This window comes from Oryctolagus cuniculus, chromosome 2 (genome assembly GCF_964237555.1).
Source record: "Oryctolagus cuniculus chromosome 2, mOryCun1.1, whole genome shotgun sequence".
Classification (NCBI taxonomy): Eukaryota; Metazoa; Chordata; class Mammalia; order Lagomorpha; family Leporidae; genus Oryctolagus; species Oryctolagus cuniculus.
In genome coordinates, this window is record NC_091433.1 from 7,855,374 (window position 1) to 7,881,386 (window position 26,013).

The 26,013-nt window shown below is 41.8% G+C and overlaps 1 long non-coding RNA gene across 1 annotated transcript in view; it reads right to left on the reverse strand.

The window, feature by feature from the left end:
* Positions 1 to 2,091: 2,091 nt before the first annotated feature.
* Positions 2,092 to 26,013, reverse strand: part of LOC138848773 (uncharacterized) — a 35,754-nt gene continuing 11,832 nt past the window's right edge. The window contains exons 2-5 of the long non-coding RNA XR_011386836.1: positions 11,172 to 11,382; positions 7,114 to 7,203; positions 5,495 to 5,569; positions 2,092 to 2,768 (exon numbers count right to left, since the gene is read on the reverse strand). This is a non-coding gene — a long non-coding RNA (uncharacterized lncRNA). The remainder of the gene's footprint in view (positions 2,769 to 5,494; positions 5,570 to 7,113; positions 7,204 to 11,171; positions 11,383 to 26,013) is intronic.

The window sequence follows — 26,013 nt, forward strand, 5'->3', positions numbered from 1 at the left end:
CTGTTCTCCCAGGCCACAGCAGAGAGCTGGACTGGAAGAGGAGCAACTGGGACTAGAACCTGGCGCCCATATGGGATGCCAGTGTTGCAGACGGAAGATTAATCAATTGAGCCATGGCGCTGCCCCCCCCCCCCGTTATTACTGATTTAATCTCCATCTTGGTTATTGGTCTGTTTAGGTTTTCTTTGTCTTCATGAATCAATTTTGGTAGATTGTATGTGTCCAGTAATCTACCCATCTCGTCTAGATTTTCCAATTTGTTGGCATGTTGCTCTTTATGGTGATTTTTGATGATTGTTTTTCATTTCTGTGGTATCTGTTGTTACAGTTCCTTTTTCATCTTTGATTCTATTGATTTGGGTCTTCTTCCTCTTTTTTTTTTTGTTAGTTGGGGCAATGGTGTATCAATTTTGTTTATTTTTTTCAAAAAAAAACTCTTTATTTCACTGATCTTTTATAATTTTATTTGAATTTTGTTTATTTCTTCTCTAACTTTAGTTATCTCTTCCCTCCTATAATTTTGGGTTTCATTTATTGCTATTTATCTAGGTCCTTGAAATACAAAGATAGCTAACTTATTTAACACCTTCCGATTTCTTGATGTAGTCACAAATTGCTATAAACTTCCCTTTTTTTAGAAAACTTTTATTAATAAATATAAATTTTGAAAGCATAACTTTTGGATTATAGTGGTTTTTCCCCCCATAACCACAATCCCACCCACAAACCATCCCATCTCCTATTCCCTCTCCCATACCATTGTTCATTAAGATTCATTTTTAATTATCGTTATACACAGAAGATCAACTTAGTATATACTAAGTAAAGATTTTAATAGATTGTACCCACACAGACACACAAAGTATAAAATACTGTTTGAAGACTAGGTAAACTTCCCTCTTAACACTATTTTTGCTGTATCCCATAAGTTTTGATATGTTGTATTGTCATCTTCTTTCATTTCCAGAAGTTTTTTTATTTCCCTTTTGATTTCTTCTATGTCCCACACTTCATTCATAAATATGTTGTTCACTATCTATGTGTTTGTATATTTTCTAGATATTCTTGAGTTGTTAATTTCTAGCTTTATTCCATTATGGTCAGAATAGAAGCACGGTATGCTTTCAACTTTTTTTTTTTTTTTTAATTTGGTGAGACTTGCTTTGTGACCTAGCATATGGTTTGTCCTAGATAAAGTGAAAATTAAATTCATAGCAAAAACTACAGCATTATCCACTTTTAAGCAAAAATAAAACTGGATTCCAAGATAGCAGAATAGGGAAAGGATGTACTGCTTTAGGCTAGGAGGAAATTGTTGCAAAAATGTAGAGGAAGTGCAATCCCAGGGGAGAGTTGGAAAGATATCTACACTGGAAATTCTATGGAAGGAAGTGGGGTGCCTTGGATCAGCATGAAAAGTGTGGATGTGTAGCAATTAGCATGGATACAACACAAAATCCCTGTAGCCAAGAGCCAGCTGAAGCACCAGCTTTGGAGAGCAAAGTGTGAGTAGACTGTAGCAATGCCACTGGTGATATAGCCAGAGAGAGAGTCTGGCCTAGAGCCCTAAGGGGGAGAGGGTACTCCTCTAACCCAGTGAAAAAAGGGAACTTAAGTGTGAGATTTTTCTGATGGGTTATTTCCCTCATTAACGGTGGCCATCAGGAAATTAGGTCTGTTGAATTTTTCTTTGGTCACACCAGTCTCCACTTGCAGGTTCTAGGTATTGCATCCAAGCCAGGAGAATACTGGAGTAAAAGTTAATGAAAGGGCTGGCGCTGCGGCTCACTAGGCTAATCCTCCACCTTGCGGCGCTGGCACACCGGGTTCTAGTCCCGGTCAGGGTGCTGGATTCTGTCCCAGTTGCACCTCTTCCAGGCCAGCTCTCTGCTGTGGCCAGGGAAGTGCAGTGGAGGATGGCCCAAGTGCTTGGGCCCTGCACCCCATGGGAGACCAGGATACATACTTGGCTCCTGCCATCGGATCAGTGCGGTGCGCCGGCCGCGGCGGCCATTGGAGGGTGAACCAACAGCAAAGGAAGACCTTTCTCTCTGTCTCTCTCTCTCACTGTCCACTCTGCCTGTCAAAAAAAAAAAAAAAAGTTAATGAAAAGCTCACTGCTGGTTCAGTGGCACTGGCACTTTGATTTTGGTCTTCTTCCTCATACTTCCACTTTTATTTATTTTTAAGAATCCTCAAAGTAGCTTCTCCATGTATTTTGTCCATGCTCTGTAGCCACATTCAATGGAAGAACAACAATGGGATACACTTATTCCATCTTACCCATACCTGTAAACCTGCATGGTTTCAACTGTTCTTAAATTCACAACATCCTCAAGTCTACTCTCCAGCTCTTCTCTTTCTAAACTCCAATCCAATCAAATTATTCATGCTTCCCCACATTATTTACATATTACACAAATCCAGGGAAATTTAGAATAAAATGTTAATGAGATTTCTTGGAATTTTGAAATATGGAGACTCTTTTTTTTGCTTCTATATGTGTCCATACTATTGCATTTGGTTTTGGTGCACTTTCTGCATCACCCATATTTGCCTTGTCAGCTCCTACTTGGACTTTAAGATTCAGAACAAGTATTGGCCAGAGATTGAGTTAGATGTTTGTCTTCTTTTTACACTTTCACAATTTCCTGGACAGGCTACTTAAGAATGTCTATCTCACTAGCTGTGACTTCTATTAAGTTGTGTTGCTTTTTATCTGTATATCCACAAAGTCCAGCAGAATGAGAATGTTTCACAAATGTTTTCTAAAGAATGAGAAGATAAAATAAAAGTTTATAGAAAGTTTACTTTATAAATATTGGTCTTATTTACTCTGAACAATCTTATAAGAACATAATTATATTAGACATGTTTTGCAAATAACTTTCCTTCACATGCCCTGTCCTTGCTAAGGTGAATTGCCCCAGCCCACAGCCTCAGCTGTCACGGGCAATTCAATCAGGGGGTCAGTGGCTCAAGTTCAGCTTACCCAAAGCCTGACTAACAGCCTTTGGCTGTCAAGAAAATATAAATTGAGCCAATCATCACAAACTGTAAGGAATTTTGGAATTAGGAAAATAAGAAAATTCAACCAGCTGGACCTAGAAGATCACATGCAGTTGAAACCAGGGTGACAACAGGATCTTGTCCAATATTTACAAATAAAGAAAAAGTAGGAGTAGGCATTTAGCATGGTGGTTAAGGCCTCACTTGTGATGTTTGCATCCCGTATAAGAGTGTTTGTTTTCAAGTCTTGGCTCTGCTCTAGATTCCAGTGTTCTGTTAAGCTCACTTTGGTGAGTAGCAGATAATGGTTCAAGCACTTGCCTCCGGCCATGCACTTGCAAATGGAGACTGAGTTCTTGGTTCTTGACTTTGACCCAGCACAGCCCTGGACACTGCAGGCATTTGGGGAGTGAACCAGTGGATGGGAACTCATTGGATGCTGTGTAGCCTTTAAAAGCTTATGTAGGTCTCTATGCCTCAAGTCTGCACATGTAGCATACTGAAAATTACACTTAGCTCTCCAGGTTTTGAGGATTGATTAGGATAGAGAATATAGGGTTCTCAACAAAATGTTCTTCTACATTACCTCCCCCCCACCTTTTTCTAATGTGTCTTCTTCTTTCTACATTATTATAGTTATAAGTGTTACTTTAAAAATACTCTGCTCAGCTTTTTGTTTTTTATTTATTTCTATGAGAAACAGGTGAGACAGACACAGAGCTCTCATCTGTTGGGTCACTTCCCAAATGCCCTCCATGGCCAAAGCTGGGAGCTGGGGACTGAATCCAGGTCTTCCACGTGGGAGGCTGGGTGGGGGTGGGACACAACCACTTGACCAGTCACCTGCTTCCTATCAAAGTCTGCATTAACAGAAGCCGGAATCAGGAGCCAGAAGTAGGAATCAAACCCTGGCACTCCAATGTGGGATGTGGATGTTTTTAACAGGCATTTTGTGCACTAGGCCACATACCAACCTCATTCTGCTCAATTTTTAATTTCTCTCTCTAAAGTCTTCCCAATTCACTTCCATCAGTGCTGAGATAATTACTGACCTTCAAGATCTTCTTATACTTGACTTTACATCTAACTCACGCTCTTGCTCTCACCCTCCTCTGTCTCCAACACACACACACACACACACACACACACACACACACCAGACCTGCTCCTCTATCAGATATCCTATACTTAGTCAGAGCCACCATCATCCATGAAGATATTGAAAACAAGGGTCTAGGCACAATCCATGGTCTCTTTAAAGTTTACTGACAAGATCATCTAATCTATCAATAAATCACAAAGTTTGTGATATGTGGTATCATATTGGTTAATATACCGGTAACATATCTACATCCATATCTGGGTTTGATGCCTGAATCGTACTCCGGATTCTGGCTTCCTGCTGTTGCACACCATAAAGGGTCAAGTAATCGGGTTCCTGTCACCAATTTGGGAGACATTGATTGTGTTTCTGGCTTCCAGTTTCAGCATCAGGAATGCCCCAGTCATTGTGGGTATTTGGGAAATGAACTATTGAATAGGATCTTTGTCTCTTTCTTCCCCCAACCCTGCCATGTTTCTCTCTCTCTAATAAACAAATTTTTAAAATATTGTGAAAAAGTAGAATTAAAAGATAATTAAAAGATAAGTTTATTTTGAAGCAAAAATGTTTGAAATCCATGATTTGAAGAGTTTTTCATGGAAAATGCATATTATCAAACAGCATGTATTTCAAAGTTTTTTGTTCAAAAATATATTCAGCTTTTAATCCCAAACCTCATGAACTTTTTGAAGTATAACTGTACATAGCTAAATAGACAAGTATTTCATAGCTAAATAGACAAGTATTTCATAGCCCAGAGTATTCACATGTGTGTACATAGTATGTGTAATTAGGTATATGAGTGGATAATTACTGAGATTTAGCACATCATTTAGCATATTTCCATTTACTCATCAAGTATGTGACTAACAAAAAATGAAGAAAAGGGATATTTTAGTTCTGTTCATTCTAGTCCATCCAGATTCAGAGAGAGGTGCCTCACTTCTCAGTTCCCTCTTCAGAGCAAAGGAGACATAATGTTTTGAGAGTAAAGAATGTAATATTCTAAAGAGGAAAGTAAAATAACACCATATCCATAATTTTGCTTTGAGGGCAACCTGAGCTGCTTTCACATTTGAAATGTTGTTGTGCAGTTGTTCCACGGCAGAGCCTGAAGCCCTGTGCAGAAACAAAGAGGAGTTTCTGTTTCATTTGATACAGGTAGCATTTTGTCATAACTGAAGTTTTTGTGGAGTTATGGAAATAGCAAGGGCTTAGAGTCAGGAAGAGCTAGGTTCAAATCACCATTTTATATCACTTTTACTCTATGATTTATGACCAGGCACAAACACTTAGTGATTCAGTTTTTATGTCATTAAAATCAAGATGATAAACAAGCAGCAAAACATTGTAGCAAGAAGTGAGGATTCTGGAACTCACTACCTGTGTTCAGATCCACCTTCTCACTGTTCTCACTGTACAAGATTGTCCAACCTCTCTGAGTCTCGGTTTCATTATCTGGAGAGTGGGAGAAATAAAAGTAATTGTCTCATAGGGTTATTATAAAAACACTGACTACCTCAAAACATATAGAGTGCATACAAATCACAATGAGTCATTTCTACTGTGATCCTAACAACAATAGCAGCAGTAGAAACTCCCTCCAACTGTCACAACAAGTAATCGGGGGTGGGGGGCTGTTGGAATGTGGACTGAAGGGAGGGGAAGCCCCACTTTGTTCATAAATATGCATATATGAAATATATGAAACTTGTATAACTTAAATTAAAAAAAGCAGCTTTGGGCACAGTGCCTAAGACCTCTAGGGTGGCTGCTAGTGGTAGCTTTCCTTCTTTGCATACTACTGTCTGCAGTAGAAGCTAATGAGGCTCCAGGGGTAGTGAGCTCACTCACCATCAGCAGAAGAGTTCGTGCAGAAGTTGGTTAACCACATCTCCAGAAGGTCAGGGAAAAGCTTTGAAACTAGGTGGAGACCAGCAGTAGGTGATCCCTGAGCTTTCCTTAAAATTAAAGATTCCATGATTAAGTCTGAAATTTTTGGAAAGTCTGTCAAATGGGAATTGTGGGTAACCAAATCTTTCCTGAGATTTCCAGCTTATTTTCCAGGATAAATGCAGCACCCATCTCCTTACACAGCACACTAAATATTAGCAACACATAAACACACACATGTACACAGAAGCATCATTCATATGTTGTAACATAAATCTTTTCACCACAATGACCGCGGTTGTCAGTGACAGAAATACTCCTGTTCAGTCCAATGCACTTGGGTAGCCCAAATAAACAATAGTATAATGCCCGGCATTTATTCAGCACCCTTCGGGGCAAGGGCTCACACTTCATACGTATTTCTCGTTTATCATGGCCACATTCCTGGGAGACAGGCTGCCCTCAGAAAGGCAGTGGCATTGGCCTTCTGATTTCAGGCCTCTGTGGAAACATGCGCAGTGCTTAACTGTCTTTCAGTCTCCTGGGGCCTGGCTGAGTGGTCTCTCACGACAGACCTCGGAGGTCACATTAGGAATCACAGTGCCTCTGGGCTTGGCTGCTTCTCGTACCCTCCAGAGCTTCAACCCTTCTGAGTGACAAGGCTCGTGTGGTGTTTTGGCAAGAGCATCCCCTTGCGTGGATTTGGATTCAACTAAAGAGCAACCCACAGGATCTCTGAGGTCAACGGGAGTCCCAGGCTGTGTGACTTCCTCGCTATGTGACCACAGGGACATTAATTAACCCCTCTTAGCTACTTGCCCTGGAAGACAGGCCCAGTAAGACATAATTTTCTAGGCTGTTTGGACACTAACAAGGGATAAAGGATATTAGCTCCTTATCACTAATGGAACCTGAATTTAATCGGTTAATATTATTATCATCATTTTTACTAATATAGATACCATCTTGCCTCTGGGTTACTGAGTTCACTATTACTGTGCATCCTTTATTATGGCTCCAATGGTATTTCCTAAATTCAGGTGTTGAAGCCCTAATCCTCAATATCCAAGAATGTGATTGTATTCAGAAGAAATCAAACATGCCAATACCTTGGTTTCAGGCTTCTAGGCTCCAGAGTTGTGAGGAAATAAGTTTCTCTTGTTTAAGCCATTCAGTTTGTGTAACTTCATTGTTGGAACCTAAGAAAAAAAATACATCCATCTTGAGTCTACAGTCATAAGCCCCAAACCACAGGTCAGGAGATTCTTTGAAAGGCCAAATAAATAATGTCCCAAGGTTCAGGAGGACCATTAAGCAACTGACAGATATCCTTGTATATATTAAGTTATTGGATAAAACCTTGGTGAGAAACCAAAATCAAGGTCTTATCCTCCATCAGTGGGATGATTTGGAAAACACACCAGATTGGAAGCAGATTTTGATGATGAGAAGATACCAGAACAGTGGGGGAACTGCATTTCCACGAGGCAGTTGAAGAAAACTTTTCAGCGGAGAGCCTATAGAAAGGAGAGAGACTCAGTAGGGGCTATAAAGTCAGCAGCTAGTGGAATGCTGCTGGCAACTCCCATACCTGATGGTTTCGGGGGATGCCATCCTCACAGAGTGAGGTGAGGAGACCTGTATGAGCCCATGGTCCCTACGTGATATTGCCCAGGGCAGACCCTGTGGCCCCCACTGACTTTGAGTTTGAATTGTTGGGGTAGCAGTGGGGGCCAGGGTCTCACTTAGGGAATATACAGGAGTCCCTAACGCTTTCTTTAAGACAACTCTCTGGCATTTGACACCTAACCCCATGAAAGGAGAGCACATTGCTTTCTTTCCCTCCCTCCACCAAGGCACCAGTGACAGCAGGAAGTGCTATCTTCCTAAGTGGAGGCTGCTATGGTCTGCACAACACTGGTGGGTTTGTCAGAGTGAAATCTGAGGTCCCCACTGACTTTGAGTTCATCTTAGAGAGGTGGTGGGAGGTAGCGTGCCCACTTAATACCATGAAGGGGGGCATGTGTTCCCCTCCCCTCACCCCTTCAGGGGTGAGGACTCAGCTTGCCCAGGTGGAGCATCAAGGGACCTGTCAGCTGGAGACCGGCTCCAGGAACAAGGTGGCTCTCTCCATGGATGAAGAGGCTCACAGGGCATGGAGGGGCCCCTTGCTCCCTAGGACTATGGGAATCCTGAGACTGTGCAATAGGGTGTGGGGTGTGGCTTGCTCTTTGGGCAATCACTGGATCCAGCTGCAGAAGCTCAGAAGTCCCTGAGTGCTGGGGACAATCAGACTGGAGGGCTCAGGGCTCACACTAAGGAGAGCATGGATCCTTTGTGCAGTTCATGAGCCTGAACGGGCAGGTATGCTGGCACTGCGGGCTCACCCTGGGCAGCTGGTTCACCATGGCAGAGAGGGGCTGGCACAGTGAACATGCCAGATAATTCAGGAATACCCTCCCCACTGCTGGTGATGGAGGAAATCTACTAGGCCCACCGTGGGTGTCACTCTGCCTCTTGCCCCCACCCTCAAAGCTCCCTATTCCCACCCACAGCGCAGCTCTGGGTATCCAATTAAGGAGCAGATACTCCACTAAGCCATAGAGCCATATTCAAAGAAAAAAGCCCTCAGAGGAGAAAACCAATAACTGTTTCCACAGATGCATAAAAATAAAGGTAGAAATACAAGACTCATGTACAAAGAAGACAGTATGATTCCCCAAAAGGAATACAACACCACTTCAATATTAGAACATGAAGATGGGGGTCAGTGCTGTGGTGTAGAGGGTAAAGCCACCACCTGCAGTGCCAGAATCCCATATGGGCACCGGTTCAAGACCTGGCTGCTCCACTTCTGATCCAGCTCTCTGCTATGGCCTGGGAAAGCAGTGGAAGATGGCCCAAGTCCTTGGGCCCCTGCACCCGCATGGGAGACCCAGAATAAACTCCTGGCTCCTGGCTTCAGATTGGCTCTGCTCCAGCCATTGTGGCCATCTGGGGAGTAAAACAGCAGATGGAAGACCTCTCTCTCTCTCTGCTTCTCCTCTCTCTCTGTATAACTGCGACTTTCAAGTAAAATAAATAAATCTTAAAAAAAGAACATGAAGATGAAGGGATCACTGAAATGCATGAAAAAAAAAAGAATGAACATAAGATTACTCAAAAACACAGAGAAGCAAACACATGAGTTAAAGAAATCCATACGTGATATGGATGAGAAATTCTGCCAAGAAATAGAGATATTAAAGAAAAATCAGGGTCTGGCACTGTGATACAGTGGGATAATCTGCCACCTACAGTGCTAGCATACCACATGGGTACCAGTTCAAGTCCTGGCTGCTCCAATTTTTTAAGGTTTTATTTATTTATTTGAGAGGTAGAGTTACAGACAGAGAGCGGGAAAGACAAAGATAAAAGCCTTCCATCCATTAGTTTTCTCCCCAAATGGGTCTCCCAGATAGGTTCAGGAGCCCAAGCACTTAGACCACCTTCCACTGCTTTCCCAGGACATAAGCAGAGAGTTGAGTTGGAAGAGAAACAGTACATAAACTGGCACCCATATGGGGTGCCGGCACTGCAGGTGAAGGTTTAGACTATGTCACAGTGCAGGCCCAAGCTGCTCCAATTTTGATCCAGTTCTCTGTTAATGCATATAGGAAACAGCAGCAGGTGGCCCAAGTCCTCCTGCTCCTGGTGCCCAGGTACAAGACCCGAAGAAGCTCCTAGCTCCTGGCTCCGAACTCCTGGCTTTGGCCTGGCCCATCCCTGCCACTGCAGCCATTTGGGGAATGAACCAGTGGATAGAAGACCTCTCTGACTCTCCTTCTCTCTCACAGTAACTTCCTTTCAAATAAATATTTAAAAACAGAAAAACTAAAATATTGGAATGAAGACTTCAATGTGTCAAAAATACAGTGGAAAGTAAAATGAAAGTAGTAAATAAATCTGATCTTACAGAGACAGTACGATGATGAAACAATGGACAGCAAGTACTAAGCATGGGACAGACTGGGGTACGTACTCCAATAAGTAAAAACCTAAAGGTGTTGTTTATTAATAATTATCATTTCCTCTTCATACAAGTAGACTACTTCATTATGCCTACAAAGGCATGTATCATCAAGTAGTTTATTATAGTTGCTACCTAGTGGTACCACATCACTTTTGGCCTGATTAAAACTGATCTTCCTCTTGTAGTTGTTGGCAATATAAGCCACTTATTCCTTGTTTTACCTAAAATCCAACACATAATGACCAAGGGTAAAACCTAATGGCCAATGACAGAGTTATATAAATAAGCTCCCCTGTTCATGTATGTTTTCTTTATCCAATCCACAGTCCCTGTGGGAAACCTGGGAGATAATTCCTGTGTGTTTTAATAACATAGAATCCCACATGTCTCCCTCCAGCAACGTTTTATCTCCCCCAGCCACCGGTGGAGTATCCTGCTGTCTCTGGCCTTCCTGTTGGCCATTATGGGCACTCTCTCTTCTTTGTGGTCTGTGAGTAATAGCAAGCTTCTGCTAATTTATAGATACTGTTGTGCTACCTCCTTTGTCTCACTTAACTAACATACCCGAAGCCAACTTTCTCCACAGTTAGGTCTCTCCAAGAAAGAGGATATTGAGTATTTCTACTCTCTGGAGAGAAGGTACAAGGCCAAATTAGAGCAACATCACAACATTAAATTAAACATTTACTATCCCTTTAGGTAGTAGCTGCCTACAGAAACCCCTAATCTACCTAGAAAGGAAGCTTATCCACCAGACTATTGTGTGCAGTGCCTTCAAGGGCATGCCAAATGAATTAGGCAATGAAGTCCATATGGCAAATTAAAAAAAAATGAATACTGACAAACACACCCACACACACAAAACCTACACACACCCTGTCCTCAGTTAGCTTATAGCTCAGTGGAGAAACAGACAATATTCAGAGTAAGTAACTGAATAGATATCATTTTAGATAGTAGACAGAACTAAAGAGTAAAGTAAAATTAGGAATGAAAACAGAAAGGGTCAGACATGGATTGTGGGTTGAAATTTAAGCTGGAGTAGTAAGAAAGGCCTCACCCAGGAAGATGGCATTTATGTAAATGTCAGAAGGAAGTGAGATGTTTAATGGTATTTCATCTTCTCAGTGACAGGTTATGACAATTGCCAAGTACCTTAAGATGCTGCCAAAAGGGCCAGTCCACAGTACAGAGCCTAGTGTGGGTGATGGATATTCTCTTCACAGTGCAAAATCACGTTCACTTGTTTTCACCTGGAGGTAGTCATGGTACTTTCAGAACCTGTTCTCTGTGCCTATCAAGTGGCCTGCATCCTATGAGAGTGCATAGGATTTTGAAGAATATTTCTTGGCCAGAGGATCTGCATCTGATACATTTCAAAGCATATGATCAGAGTGATAATTTTGAAAACAACAGGTTACTCGTTTACATTCTTGAAGTCTTATGTTTTTCAAACACAACTGTATAATATATATAATATAGGAATATATTTCCAAACCTCTGTGGAACAATAAAAGATAAATTTATTGTGGTGAAAAGTAATTTAAATCCATGCATAGTTTGTTCATAATAGGTACTTTCCATGAACTTTTTCAAGACTGCTCCTATTAATGGATTTGAAAAATTTTGCACCAAAGTAAATTTATTTTTTAATTCCATTTTCTATGAACTTTTTGGAGTACTCTGATCTGTGCATAAAACTTGCTGCAACTGGGAACTCAGGATGCTTTTGACAACTGGTCGTCCACCAACAGTCTGTTCTGGTGAGATCTTCTCAGGGCACACTCCTCAAAAGCCACAGAAAACAAGCACTGAGAAGCAAAGCACAGGTCCTCTCCAGTTTTTCTCCAGAAAACATCTCACTCCATCTTAGATTCAACCCCGAAGGATGAAACAGAAGATGTGATAGATTTCAGTTTCCCTCTTCCTTCAGTGAAGTCCAGGTCCAAAGTCTGGTTAGCTGTCTCACCTGGATATGCAGGAGCTGAGAAAGGACTGGTTATAAAAAATTTCCCCGTAGGGTTGGGTGTCCTGTGTGAGCTGGGGTTTCTGTAGAGCACGACTGTGGTTTCTGCTAGCTTTGAAGATTGCCAGAATGCTTGCAGGGATTAAAAACAGGAAATCCAATGATCCACATAAATGATATTTTCCTAATGGTAATATTCCACGCATTTAAAGGACACAAACCCCAGAATTGTGGAAGGAAATGGGATCCCTCCTGATCTTCCTTTCATGTCAATGGCTCTACTATGTAAGTCCTATGTCATTTTTTTTTTTTCTATGTCATTTTTTACACCACTCAACCAATATATGCCTTAGGTGTTGAGAGCATGGCCTTTAGTGCTTGTCCCAAACCTTTGTTGGGTCACTCCAGGTGTGATCAGTCACCTCCATGGACTGTAAACAAGAGTAGTTTCAAATACCTGGAGATAAATTCCACGTTTGTTACAATAGTGTATGTCTCACAGATTCTGTGTTCTCCTCTATATGTAATAGGTTATAGCAGACATTGCCCAGGGCACTATGAAGGATGGGTAAGTTGGAAAAGCTACATACCCTTCCTACTGCTAGGCATTCACAATCTGGCATTCAGTTCAATACAAAATATCTAATTCTATGACAAGACTGCAAGCCATTAGAGAATTTCTGAAGGTCAAAATATATAATCAAGACTTTAAAATATACATGCACTGAAACATCACATAATACTCCATGCCTGTTAATATTTTTAAATTTGTATTTTTGCAGTAACTCAATAAAAGAGATATATACTCATTAACTTTTCAGAACCATAAAATGATTTGTGTTATAAATAATGTGATATGAAAAAACATTGAGATAAATACTTAAATATATAATTCATATTAAGATTTCAAATTTGTGTCCTTGACAAAAAGAATAAGTATGCACATATGTGTTTGTGTTGTGTACTCATATTTATTTATTTATTTATTTTTTAACTTTTATTTGGGAAATATTAATTTCCAAAGTACAGTTTATGGATTACAATGGCTTTTCCCCCCACAACTTCCCTCCCACCCACAACCCTCCCATCTCCCGCTCCCTCTCCATTCCATTCACATCAAGATTTTCTTTTTTTTAAATTTATTATTTTTTTTTGACAGGCAGAGTGGACAGTGAGAGAGAGAGAGAGAGACAGAGAGAAAGGTCTTCCTTTGCCGTTGGTTCACCCTCTAATGGCTGCCGCGGCCGGCACGTTGTGCCGGCGCACCACGCTGATTCGAAGGCAGAAGCCAGGTACTTATCCTGGTCTCCCATGGGGTGCAGGGCCCAAGCACTTGGGCCATCCTCCACTGCACTCCCTGGCCACAGCAGAGAGCTGGCCTGGAAGAGGGGCAACTGGGACAGAATCCAGCGCCCTGACCGGGACTAGAACCCAGTGTGCCAGCGCCACAAGGCAAAGGATTAGCCTAGTGAGCCACGGTGCCAGCCCAAGATTCATTTTCAATTATCTTTATATACAGAAGATCAATTTAGTATATGTTAAGTAAAGATTTCATCAGTTTGCACCCACACAGAACATAAAGTGTAAAATACTGTTTCAGTCCTAGTTAAAGCATTACTTCACATTGCACATTGGACAACACATTAAGGGCAGAGATCCCACATGAGGAGTAAGTAAAAAGTGACTGCTGTTGTTGACTTAACAATCTGACACTGCTGTTTATGGCGTCAGAAATCTCCCTAGGCTCTTGTCATGAGTTGCCAAGGCTATGGAAGCCTTTTGAGTTTGCCGACTTCAATCTTATTTAGACATGGTCATAGTCAAAGTGGAAGTTCTCTCCTCCCTTCAGAGAAAGGTACCTCCTTCTTTGATGGCCTATTCTTTCCACTGGGATCTCACTCACAGAGATCTTTCATTTAGTTTTTTTTTTTTCTTTTGCCAGAGTGTCTTGGCAAAAATACTGAAATGCCTGAATGTGCCTGAAATACTCTCATGGGCTTTTTAGCCTGATCCGAATGCCTTAAGGGCTAATTCTGAGGCCAGAGTGCTGTTTAGGACATCTGCCATTCTATGAGTCCCGCTTCCCATGTTGGATCGTTCTCTCCCTTTTTTATTCTATCAGTTAGTATTAGCAGACACTAGTCTTGTTTATGTGATCCCTTTGACTCTTAGACCTATCAGTATGATCAATGTGCACTGAAATTGATCACTTGGACTAGTGAGATGGCATGGTACATGCCACCTTGATGGGATTGTATTGAAATCCCCTGGCACATTTCTAACTCCACCATTTGGGGCAAGTCAGATTGAGCATGTCCCAAATTGTACATCTCCTCCCTCTGTTATTCCCACTTTTATATTTAACAGGGATCACTTTTCAGTTAAATTTAAACACCTAAGAATAATTGTGTGTTAATTACAGAGTGTGTACTCATATTTAGAAAATGAAAGTGGACTTCTCTTCCTGGAACTATCAACGATATTTATTTTTATTCTTGAGTGAAAATATTCTGACTCAGTATTAAAATCATATCACATTGTGACACTTTATTTCATGTTGATATAAGTCAGCATGTTAACAGTACATAGGCTGAACCCAGCCTACCCTGTTTTATCAAATAAAATTTTATTGAACTACAAGTATGCTCACTTGTGTGCATGTTATCTATAGATGCTTCTGTACAATGACAGAGTTTATCAGTGACAGAGGCCACATGACCCTCAAATTGTAAAATATTTATTTCACAGAAAAGTTGGTTGCAAATTCCCAATAAATATGTAAGTCAATGGTTCTCAACAGGAGTAATTTTCTTCCATAGTAGTCATTTGGCAACATCTGGAAATATTCTGTTTTGTCACAACTGGGGATATTGATGGTGCTACTGGTTATCTACTGGTAAGACCACAGGGATGCATCTATAAAGTAGAGGACAGCTCCCCACAAAAAGATTTGTCCAGTTCACAATGTCTGAAGTATCCAAGTCTGAGAAACTCTGGTGTAAACTGGTAAACCATTCCAATATTCAGTTTACCAGAATTGATCAATCCAAATCTTCTAACATCCCTTCACTCAGTGAAATTTCATTTTGCTGTTTATAACTTTACTATTTCTTTGCTTTCTCTCTGCCTTTCTAAGATATATTACTCATGTCCATCGCCCCTAATTAAACAGAGTTCTTTTCAATCTGAGGGAAATAAATTTAACCAAGAATAGCCAATCAACAGAAATAAAATGTTACTGCTGCAATACATATGCTTTCTTCCATACATGATGAAAACCCAGAGGAAGGAACTATTGAAAAGCTTAAAAATCTTTATATTTTATGTTCTTTTTCTGAATAAAATCAAAATATAAATTTTTTGAAAGAACAAAGAATGACACAACTACTGGCATATCATTCCAAGTTACCTCTCTAGGGTAACATTTTGTCTGCTAGACTCACATATCTAAATGATGAAAAGCTTGGTTAATGTGTTTCTGGGGCTATGTGTGCCAAACTTGGGAGAAAGTGATGATAAGTACTAGTAGAGTCCAGCTATTTCTTTCTTTCTTTCTTTCTTTCTTTCTTTCTTTCTTTCTTTCTTTCTTTCTTTCTTTCTTTCTTTCTTTCTTTCTTTCTTTCTTTCTTTCTTTCTTTCTTTTTTGACAGGCAGAGTGAGAGAAAGAGACAGAGAGAAAGGTCTTCCTTTGCCGTTGGTTCACCCTCCAATGGCCGCCACGGCCAGCGCGCTGCGGCCGGAGCACTGCGCTGATCCGATGGCAGGAGCCAGGTACTTATCCTGGTCTCCCATGGGGTGCAGGGCCCAAGGACTTGGGCCATCCTTCTCTGCACTCCCGGGCCACAGCAGAGAGCTGGCCTGGAAGAGGGGCAACCGGGACAGAATCCGGTGCCCCGACCGGGACTAGAACCTGGTGTGCCGGCGCCACAAGGTGGAGGATTAGCCTAGTGAGCCACGGCACCAGCCAAGTCCAGCTATTGCTAAGGAAGGACTTATTTTGGATAACATGCATGCAACTGTTTGAGCCTCAGCCTCATCGAGCTGCCTAGTTTTCCAGGCAACTTAATGAATGCATATTTCTGAAACAACCAAAACTGAGGTTTATTCACCAATGCACAGTTACCCTATGGGTTAAGTAGATCCTGAGATGCAAAGTTCTGAGGGCAGCTCCACGGCCATGAAGTTTCTAGCCCTGTGCCCAAGTTAAGTTCAAGCATTATATGCACCATTTCTTTATCTGTAACACAGTGGTCATGGCAACCAAATTCATAAGGTGATGTGAAGATTAAACAAATCAGTGTAAGTATACATTGTAATAAGTGCATGAATTCAGTGGTTGGTACATTTTCTATATCAGCATTAAATGTGTCATATTATTTTACCATTTAATGTTGAAAAGGCAGTGTGTGAGTGTGGCTACTATTAGACCCATATTTTAAATGTGGATATTGAAAATCTAAGAGTTCCTATGACTACTAAGGGTAAGGTGAGCAAGCCACCATTTAACTCCAAAGGGCAGGAAATGCCAATACACTGATTATTCCAGAACCATGTCAGTGGGTTGTCTGTCCAGGAGTCTGTCCATGAGAGTCTGATAAAGGAACCTATGGGTAGTTCCTTCACTCCTGTGCAGGACAACTCACCCTCTTCCCAACACACCCAGCTCGGAGCTACTGTCAGGCACCAACAGGAATCCAGGGCCCATAGTGATTCCAACCTGGTGTGGCGGTTCTTATGTTCTTAAAGTCTGCCCTGGGTTGAAATTATTTCCTTCTACATGTCTTGCCCTCATTTCAAAGGCTTCTAAGGCCTCTATTTTCAGGTTAGAAAAACAGTCCTAAAAACTAACTTCTGCCAAATCATGAGTAATTGAGTAAATTATGCTTCCTAATCACCCATCTTTCCTTGAGCTTCAACTGTCAAACCCCTGCTCCTGACATGTTGGGGGTGTGAGGAGGGGGAATCGCATCTTTCTAGCCTCTTCTCTGATGTCAATCTAATTGGCATTAATCGCTTCACTAAAATTCAGGCATCAAAAAGGTCCCACCAATCAGTTTATCCTTTGACCTGGAGCTCTGGCTTCTCTGTCAAGTTCAGGCATTACTAATCCACCTACTTGTTTGTTTCGACAGCTTATTTTGTCTGCACCTTCTCTTCTACCAAGAACTAAAATGACGACCAGCTGCATTCATTCCAATGTCCCTCCCCCTCCCTGACCCATCAGTTCACCAAGTGGGGTGGGGTTGCAGGGTGGGAATGTGACTCCCCGGGGTCCTTGGCAGGTAGGGCTCCATAGAGTGACTGCAGAGTACAGGGGCATTTCTTATAGCACCCTTCCCCCAGCCCACCCGTTTCTTCCTCACACCTGGGAGATGAAACGCCAGACTCCCTTGCTGAGACTTCAATTTCATCACCTTTGTTTCTGTCCCAGGGTGAAAGATCAGACAAATGACAGGAGTGAGGTCACAGCCAGTGCTTGTCAGGAAGTAGAAAACAAGAGCCTTCGAGGGCAGGAGGCATAAGAGGATTTTCTGTGCACTACCTGTCCAAATTAATCCATCTAAAGCCACACCATAAACAAAACACTATCTTTCTTGGAGAAAAAAATATCCTCTAGACACCGACAGGATACTCTATACTTTGCCATTTTCTCCCTTAGACTTGGGAGCCCACACCTATGCTGGGGATTGTTGTTGGCCTCTCTGTCTTAACTTAGAACAGATCCAATTCTTGGCTGGCAGCACAAGGTGGATCAGTCTCGGACATTGTCACTGTACTCCCTTGAAAAGCATTGCATGCTTAACAGAATGAGAAGTTTATTTTTGTCCCCAGAATATTAACCCCTTATAGAAGCCCTTTGAGGAAAATAGCACTTTGATGTCTGGCAGTCAAAAAAAGTGTCTTCTGTGCAGCCCACTGTGATCTCACAGACTGGAAAGACAAGGGTAGGAATGAGGGTCTTGAATGGAACCCAGACAGCAAGCACTCACTGTGAATTCAGCCAAGGCAACCATAGAGGCAACATTTCTATGGTCCTCAGCAAAGTGAAGTGTTTAGTGAGATGGAGTTTGTTTTTTTTGTTGTTGTTTTTTTTTTGTTGTTTTTTTTGTTTTGTTTTGTTTTGTTTTTTTTTTGACAGGCAGAGTGGACAGTGAGAGAGAGAGACAGAGAGAAAGGTGTTCCTTTGCTGTTGGTTCACTCTCCAGTGGCCGCCGCGGCCAGCGCACTGCGGCCGGTGTACCGTGCTGATCTGAAGCCAGGAGCCAGGTGCTTCTCCTGGTCTCCCATGTGGGTGCAGGGACCAAGCACTTGGGCCATCCTCCACTGCACTCCTGGGCCATAGCAGAGAGCTGGCTGGAAGAGGGGCAATCGGGACAGAATCTGGCACCCTGACTGGGACTAGAACCCGGTGTGCCGGCGTCGCTAGGTGGAGGATTAGCCTGTTGAGCCAAGGCGCCGGCTGGAGTTTGTTCTTAATCGGAGAAAGATGGCCAGAGAGAGGGCAGTTCCTTAGCCACAATGAGGACATTCATAGATATACTCCCTGTACCTGCTCCCGACAAGGAAATTTCAGAAAGAGAAGATACTTGGATTTTAGGCTCACAAAGAGATGGATTCTCAACTTACATTCACACTTCTATTGGGTGAAAATTACGAAACTGTCCTGAGCTGGCTTCTTTTTCAAATGGGTAATAACATCTTCCCAACAGGGGTATTGAGGACTGTGGAAGACAATACAAGATTTCAATTCAGCTACACTACACCAAACACAATTGAATTATAAAGAAAGTGAAAACAGTAGCTAGCACATGGGAGATACAGATCTTTGCAGACAGAACTTGGCTCTCAAATGCCTACTGACCCCTCTTTCCAGTTCCCAAGCTTTGCAGATTAATCAGAAAAAGAGGTAAAATAATCATAACCCTGTTTGGGAATTGGCATTCTTGTGGTTCTATCTTCTTCATTCTACCCTACCTTTCATATGCCTTTTGGCCCTTTGTTCCCATCTAAAGCCTTCCCTGAATAACCCTTTATAAAAAGTTTTTCTCTCAAGTGGAGGTCAACTGGTCTTGGTCTTTGATAGGCTCAAACCTGTTGTGGACTCAACTGTTGCCTTTCCTCATCAGTAGTTCTGCTCTAACAGATGGGAACAGAGATGTAGAGACATTTCTCTAAAGAGAGTAGTTTAAGTTAATTTAGATTCACTGAATATTTCTTGAGTAGGAATAAAATTCCAGGCAGAACTCCCAAGGACAAGAAACTTATAGTCCACAGGGGACAAGAGGCATATGTGAGAAAGAAATCATGCACAAATACACAAGCACACAGACATTTGGATCATTTACACACAGATATACATGCACACACACAAAGAAACATATACAGAGACACACACCTACAGACACACAGGGACACAGACACCTACAAACATACACACATGCAAACACAGAGATAGACAAATGCAGATACCTGAGAGATACAGATTTATGCAGACACATGTGTAGATGTATGCACACAGACATACAAAGGCACATTACACACACAGACCCACTATAGAGACACACACAGGATAACAAAGATGAGGCTTAACTACAAGGGATATGAAGGCAGCAGAAAGAGAAATACTAGAGGAACAGCTAAGCAGGGCAACATAGAACACAGCAACTAGAAACCAGGCAAGATGACAGAACAGAAGTGATGATGGAGAGCTAGAGTGATTTGAGAAATAACTAGAACTTGGATGTATGAGGAAAGAGAGACAAGCAGGATGAAAGAGGAGATCATGAATGTCCCCAGGTTCTGTTTGGGTGCTGACACAAGGGCACAGGTGGACCACAGTTTGGAGAGGAGGCATGGATATGGCGAAGTTAGTTTTGTTTTTGACATGTTAAGTAATGTATGAGTCTGAGACCCCATGGTATGGGTGTCAAACAGCACATCTGGGCATCTTCGTCTGGAGAGTAGAGGCCAGTTTGGGCTGACAATGGGGATAGGAGACTCATCAAGAAACAGATGAAGCTACTGCGTTGAGCTTTAAGAAGCCTACTCTCTGGCAATTTCTAGGATTAGCTGCTGCTTTTGTGTACATATGGACTTCAAGCAATGGTTGGTATGAGAGCGAGTGTTCAACAAAGTGGTGCTTCACAAAATGAAAAAGCTGTTGGCACATTGTCCCGTTGATGACAGGGTAGGTATATCACCCCCATCACTGGAGAGCCAACATGCCAAGTCTTCTTTTCTCTGCTTGAATATGAACCTTGTGATGCTTTACCTGGCACAGTACATTGCCTTGCCTCACATTCTGCCAAAAGGTTTTAGCAAATATCAAAGAAATTGTTATGTTCAACTATGAAAACCTCATTGGACTTGATAGATCTTGCTTTCTTTTCCTGTCAACTGTCCTTTTCCACAACAGGCTGAGCTTTGTACATAATAAAGATGGAACATTAAAAGAAATGGAACCTAATTTCTGTGTCTTACCATGTTCTAAAGCCTGTATCAAGCACTGGACATGAATGATTGGACTTGATCCTCACAAAAACTAAATGAGGTTAAAGTATCAGTAAGCTGTTGTGACTGTGGTGCTGGGTAACCAATCATCCTGAAACTCAGTGGCTTACAACCACATGCTTTATAATTCCAGATCTGCAGGTTGGCCAGGCTGCCCCTGTTGCTCAAGGTGGAGCTTATCTGAGCTTCTATATGTCTGCAGGTCAGCGATCAGCTGGTGCTTCTTCTGAGCTTCATTCTGTAGTCCAAACTGTAGAGACCACTGGAATAGGTATCCAGGAAAAATGTGTCTCCTGCAACAAGAGGCAAGAAGTAGAGAGAAGCAAAAGGCAAGAGGTAGAGAGAAATCCGTGCCTTAAAACTGGGGTCCCCTCACTTCCACCCAAGTATTGTTAGCCAAAGTAAGTAACATACCCAAGTTTCTTTTCACAATGGAAAAAGTAAAGAATTTGGTTAACCATTCAATTTACCACAATTGGAAACTTTGATCTTTCCCATTTTATGATACAGAATTCTATACACACAGAGATTAAGCTTAAGGCATCATCCTTCCATGTATTCATTTTTTCTTTTATTAAAAAGATTATAATGTCCCATGTAATGTTTCCAAGCCTGCCAAACCTCAAATCCATGACATTGACCCTGGCTTAAAGGAACCAGCAGTGTATGTAGTAGGAGAGACAGACATGCAGACACATGGAAGCACACTGCACATCATCCCCAGTGAAAGCCTCTGCAAGACGTGGCATGAAAGACGTTGGAAGACTTTGTGGGAAGTAAGGCCTGAGTCTTTGAGGAGAAAGACGTATTTTACAGAAGAAGGGAGATAAATAAGTTGAAAGTAGAGGTCACAGTGTGTCCTACAATAAGATGTCTAGGCAAATGGAAAGCCATGAAAATGTGGTAAAAGAGGAATAATAATATTCTTGCTACAGTATAGACTTCGGAGGAAAAGCAATGGAAAAGACAGGGAGACATCAGCAAAACCACAATGAAGGTCTGCGTAGAGGCATGACTTTTTCACACAGGCAAGCACAACACACACACACACACACACACACACAATGTTGACATGCTCAGCACAGATATTTTTAGAAGAAGAAAAAAAAAACATGGAAGCAATTTCAGCCACTTTCTCTAATTGCTCACCTGAAGGCTCTGTGGGATAGGATTTCAGCCAGGGTGTCAAACACAGTGAAATTCACCCTAACCTATAACCTTGCCACTTTTCTTCATTTCTCAGGTGTGTTTTTCACGCCCCCATGGAAGCCACGTTTACCATTATCTCTGAATTCAGATTGGCTGCTCTGTGGATGACTATCTTTATGTGGCTGTCAAAGGGTCCAGTCAGCTTGGGAGCCTGAAAAGTCACCTTGAGGTACCCTGCCTGGACTCTAAAGCTCAGCCCTAGTGGGTCACAGCTCTCAGGCTTCTAGAATTGAAGCACTGAGAGGAACAAAATTAACACAATCTCATTTCTTTACCTTTTCTGAATGTGTTTTGTTCCAACCATGGAGTGAACCACTTTAAATATATCATCCCAAACACAGCCCTAGCAAAGAGTCAGAAAAAAATTTCTCTAAAAACAACGAAAAGTTTCAAATGGCTATTTTTTTCAAAAATAGTCTTGTTTACTAAGTACCCAATTGCATCTGATTCCAAAGCCCCACACCTTCATTTGACCAGACTTATTCCCCAGGGAACCCTTGTCTTGAGTCTGAGTGTTTTGTTAAGCAGGCGGGAGAGTTTAATGGAAAGCTGGGGATACACAGTGGGCTCTGAAACTCAACTCCATCATGTACTTCCTGTGAAGCACAAGGCACATCCTCTACTGTCTCTCCATCTCAGTTTCCCAACCTCTGAATCAGAGATGCTTAGGGCTATCATTCGAGGTGATAGTGAGGACTAAGTGAAGTGACATGAAAAATGTCAGTGATCCCAGCAGCAGAGATTGGTTTGGGGAATTGTGTTCACTCTGATTCATAGATGGATCTCTCCTTGGAGAAACTTGGGAAGGGAAGAAGCAGTAGGTTAGGGAAAGAGACATAGCTATGCAGGACTGTGTAGTCAGGAAGTCTAGTCCAATAGCAGATTCAGCTCTGCCTAGAGATACAGGACTGGGGATTTTATAACCTGGCCCAATCAGTGCCCACTGGATGGCAGAAAAGAAGGAGGCCTTAGCTTTCTCTGGGCAAGATAGCTTTGATCTCTGAAGATCAATCTCCAAGAGAAAGTGGCAGGTATGGTCCATTAGCTAAGCATCCACAGTACCTGGAGGATGAACACTCAGACTCACCAAACTGGTTGATTCCTAAGTATCCAGAGGGCATTTGCTACTGTCCACTCCTGGCACCATTGAGATCTATGTGGCTCACACATTAGGCTTGTTTCATCAGGCTGCAGTGGCTTGAGGAATTTGCCAGCCTATTTGCCCAGCGTGAAACAACAGGAGAGACAGTCTAGCACAGCAGTGATGTGCTACTATGGACATGAAGGCCACTGTCTATGGAGTCACACATACAGGCTCAAGGCTGGATTTTTCCTCTGACCTGGTCTGAGACTTTGCTTCCTCATCTATGAAATAAGGGCTATAGTGAATTAAGTTCAGTAGATACTGCCCCCACCACCACACATACACACACACAACTACATGTCCATGTAGAATCTTGGAATGTGATTTTTCTCATGAAAACTGGCCTGTAGGCTACAAAAAAAGGGAGAAGACACTCCAAGGAAAAAGTTATATGATGAATCACAAAAGGCCAGCCACAAAGAAAGATTTCCAGGCACTCACCAGAGACAGACAGGGAATACCTCCCCTGGTACCTGATTTTTGGCTTCTGGCTTTCACAACAGTTAAGCCACCTGTTTGGCGGCAATTTAAAATTTTCCTAGAAAGTTAATTCATAACCACATATGATTGTAATGTGGATTAAATTAGCTAACCAAGTAAAGTGTATAGAACAAAAGAAAGCACATAGTAGGATCTTTTAGTGTTTGCCTTTATAGTAATTATTAGGATTATATAACTGCTAATGTATCTAGACCCTAGAGATTTATAAACATTGTGCATTATGTAACCCTCTTGTATGATCAGAGTAAAAGTATCAGTCTGGGAGCCCATACAAAATTCCAATCAGGTTAAAAGGACACACACATGTGAATTCTGCAGGAACCAGTCATTCTTACTAAGCTTCACTGTAGACTAAGTATAGTGCTTTGCTCTTAGCAGTGCCCACTAAATGTAAATCTAAAAATGGAATTTAAATGTCCTCAATTTGTCTAAATTCAGCTCTTCGAACAAATAAGCTAGGTTCTTGAGGGTCTGGGATTTCTCTATGGTATTTCCTGAAATAAAGTAGATTTAAGTGTCTTCCCCTACCCTGTCCAAGAATGAGAATCAGCATGCAGTGTGTGGGCCATTTCAAGCAGAAATACATGTTAAATGCCAGCTTGTCCATGGTTCTGTGTTCTGTACTTTGCATAATGGATTCTTCTAGAGATGAGGGCCAGACTAAAGATGAGATTTAAAAAAAAAAAAGTTAAAGGGAAGAAAAGGTTTCTCTAGGACATGGTTCCCGTTCTTTTTTTGTCTGCCAAACAGCAGTGGCCTTTCCCTCTTTCCAAAGTGCTAGAGATTATTTAGGTAAACTCAGTTATTGGCAGTAATGAAGGTCTCAATTCAAACCCTCTTTTGGGTAAAGTGATTCAGAGTGAGAAGTGTTATGTTTGATTTCTTCTCACTATGAAATCCAGATTTTGCACAGCTATAATGTTCCCTTTTCAGGAAAGTTGGTGGGGCCAACATTTAAAGTCAAGTCCAACCATGCCTAATGCTATATCCTGTCATTTTAATACCCCCTTCTCATTTCTTCCTTACCCGCCTTTCTTCCATTACACTTTTCCATTTAAGATAAATGGAAGGATCATTCTTATGCTAGGGTTTTTGAAACTCTTAATTCTGTTTTTGGATGTGTCCAGAGGCACTAGGGCATTTTTATTTTATTTTAATTTGTGTTTACCAAACCTGTATCATGCACTCCATTGGGCAGTGGGCTCCTCTGGGCTCTTTCCAGAAAATTAAAAACATAAATTAAATATAAATGGCCAAAGCCACAGAACAAGCAAGGCCTTCTTAATGTCCACAGAGAGGAGTTCTATTACCACTACCCGCTTTAGAGAAGAAGGAAGTTACCTGTGATTCTTGTTCTCCTGACGGTGTGTATTTTATAATAGGTCCCCATTCACCACCCTGCCTTCCCTGAGGACTTCTTAGCTGCTTGATTATCTTGGCTTCAGCAGCGCTGGCATTCAGGGGTTAGCACATTCTTACAAACCCTGGGGTAGATACATTGCAGTTCCAGCAAGAGTTTATGCTTTTTCAACAGTGTTTCTGCGTTTTAATTTTGCCTTGAGCTGTCCTTAGAAGAAGTCCTCTCTGACAAGAATATATCTGCACTTAGAAATGTTTCCCTAAAAACGCTACGTCTTTATTTACAAAAAATACACCAATTTTAAAATAATTACAATGGGACATGGAGGAAATTGGAACATTTTTTAAGACCTCAGACCTCCTCAAGTTTCTTTTCAATATAATTTTAACTGATTTATTCAAGAGGTGTAGAGACAAAGAAAAACAGAAACAGGGGCCCATGCTGTGGTACACCGGCTTAATGCCCTGGCCTAAAGCGCTGACATCCCATATGGGCATCAGTTCTAGTCCCGGCTGCTCCTCTTCTAATCCAGCACTTTGCTATAGCATGGGAAAGTAGTAGAAGATGGCCCAAGTCCTTGGCCCCTGCACCTGCATGGGAGACCCGGAATAAGCTCCTGGCTCCTGGCTTCAGATGAGCACAGCTCCAGCTGTTGTGGCCATCTGAGGAGTGAACCACCAGATGGAAGAATTCTCTCTCTCTCTGTCTCTCTCTCTCTCTCTGCCTTTCCTCTCTCTGTAACTCTTTCAAATAAATAAAATAAATCTTTAAAAAAAAAGAAAAGAAAAACAGATACATCCAGAGAGAGCTCTTATCTGCTGGTTTACTCCCCAAATGCCTGAAATGGCCAGGGCTGGATTGGGCCAAAGCAGAGAGTTGGGAACTCAATACAGCTCTCCTATGTGGGTGGCCAGACGCCAATTACTCCAGCCTACCTGCATCCACATTAGAACAAAATTGGTTGATCAGGCCTCTTTTGTATTCCCTTGAACCCAAACCATGCAGGCTAATATACATAAGGACTCATTTCAGTCTCTCCTTTACTAAGATTAACAACATTTTGAAGCAGGAGTGCTGATTCATTTAAACTCACTAGGTATGTCCTATTGATGGACAGTGGCTGCCTATTGAGGAGGAATGGAGGCCAGATGCATAGTCAGCAGGAAGGAGTGTGGTGATTGATTAACAATGCCCATTGGAGCAGAGGACAAGGAAGTGGGCAGCAAATATGCCATGTAATTGCCATTACATGTGTGCCTAATACTGTGCCTTATTCATCATTATACACCTGTGCTTTGCTTATTGC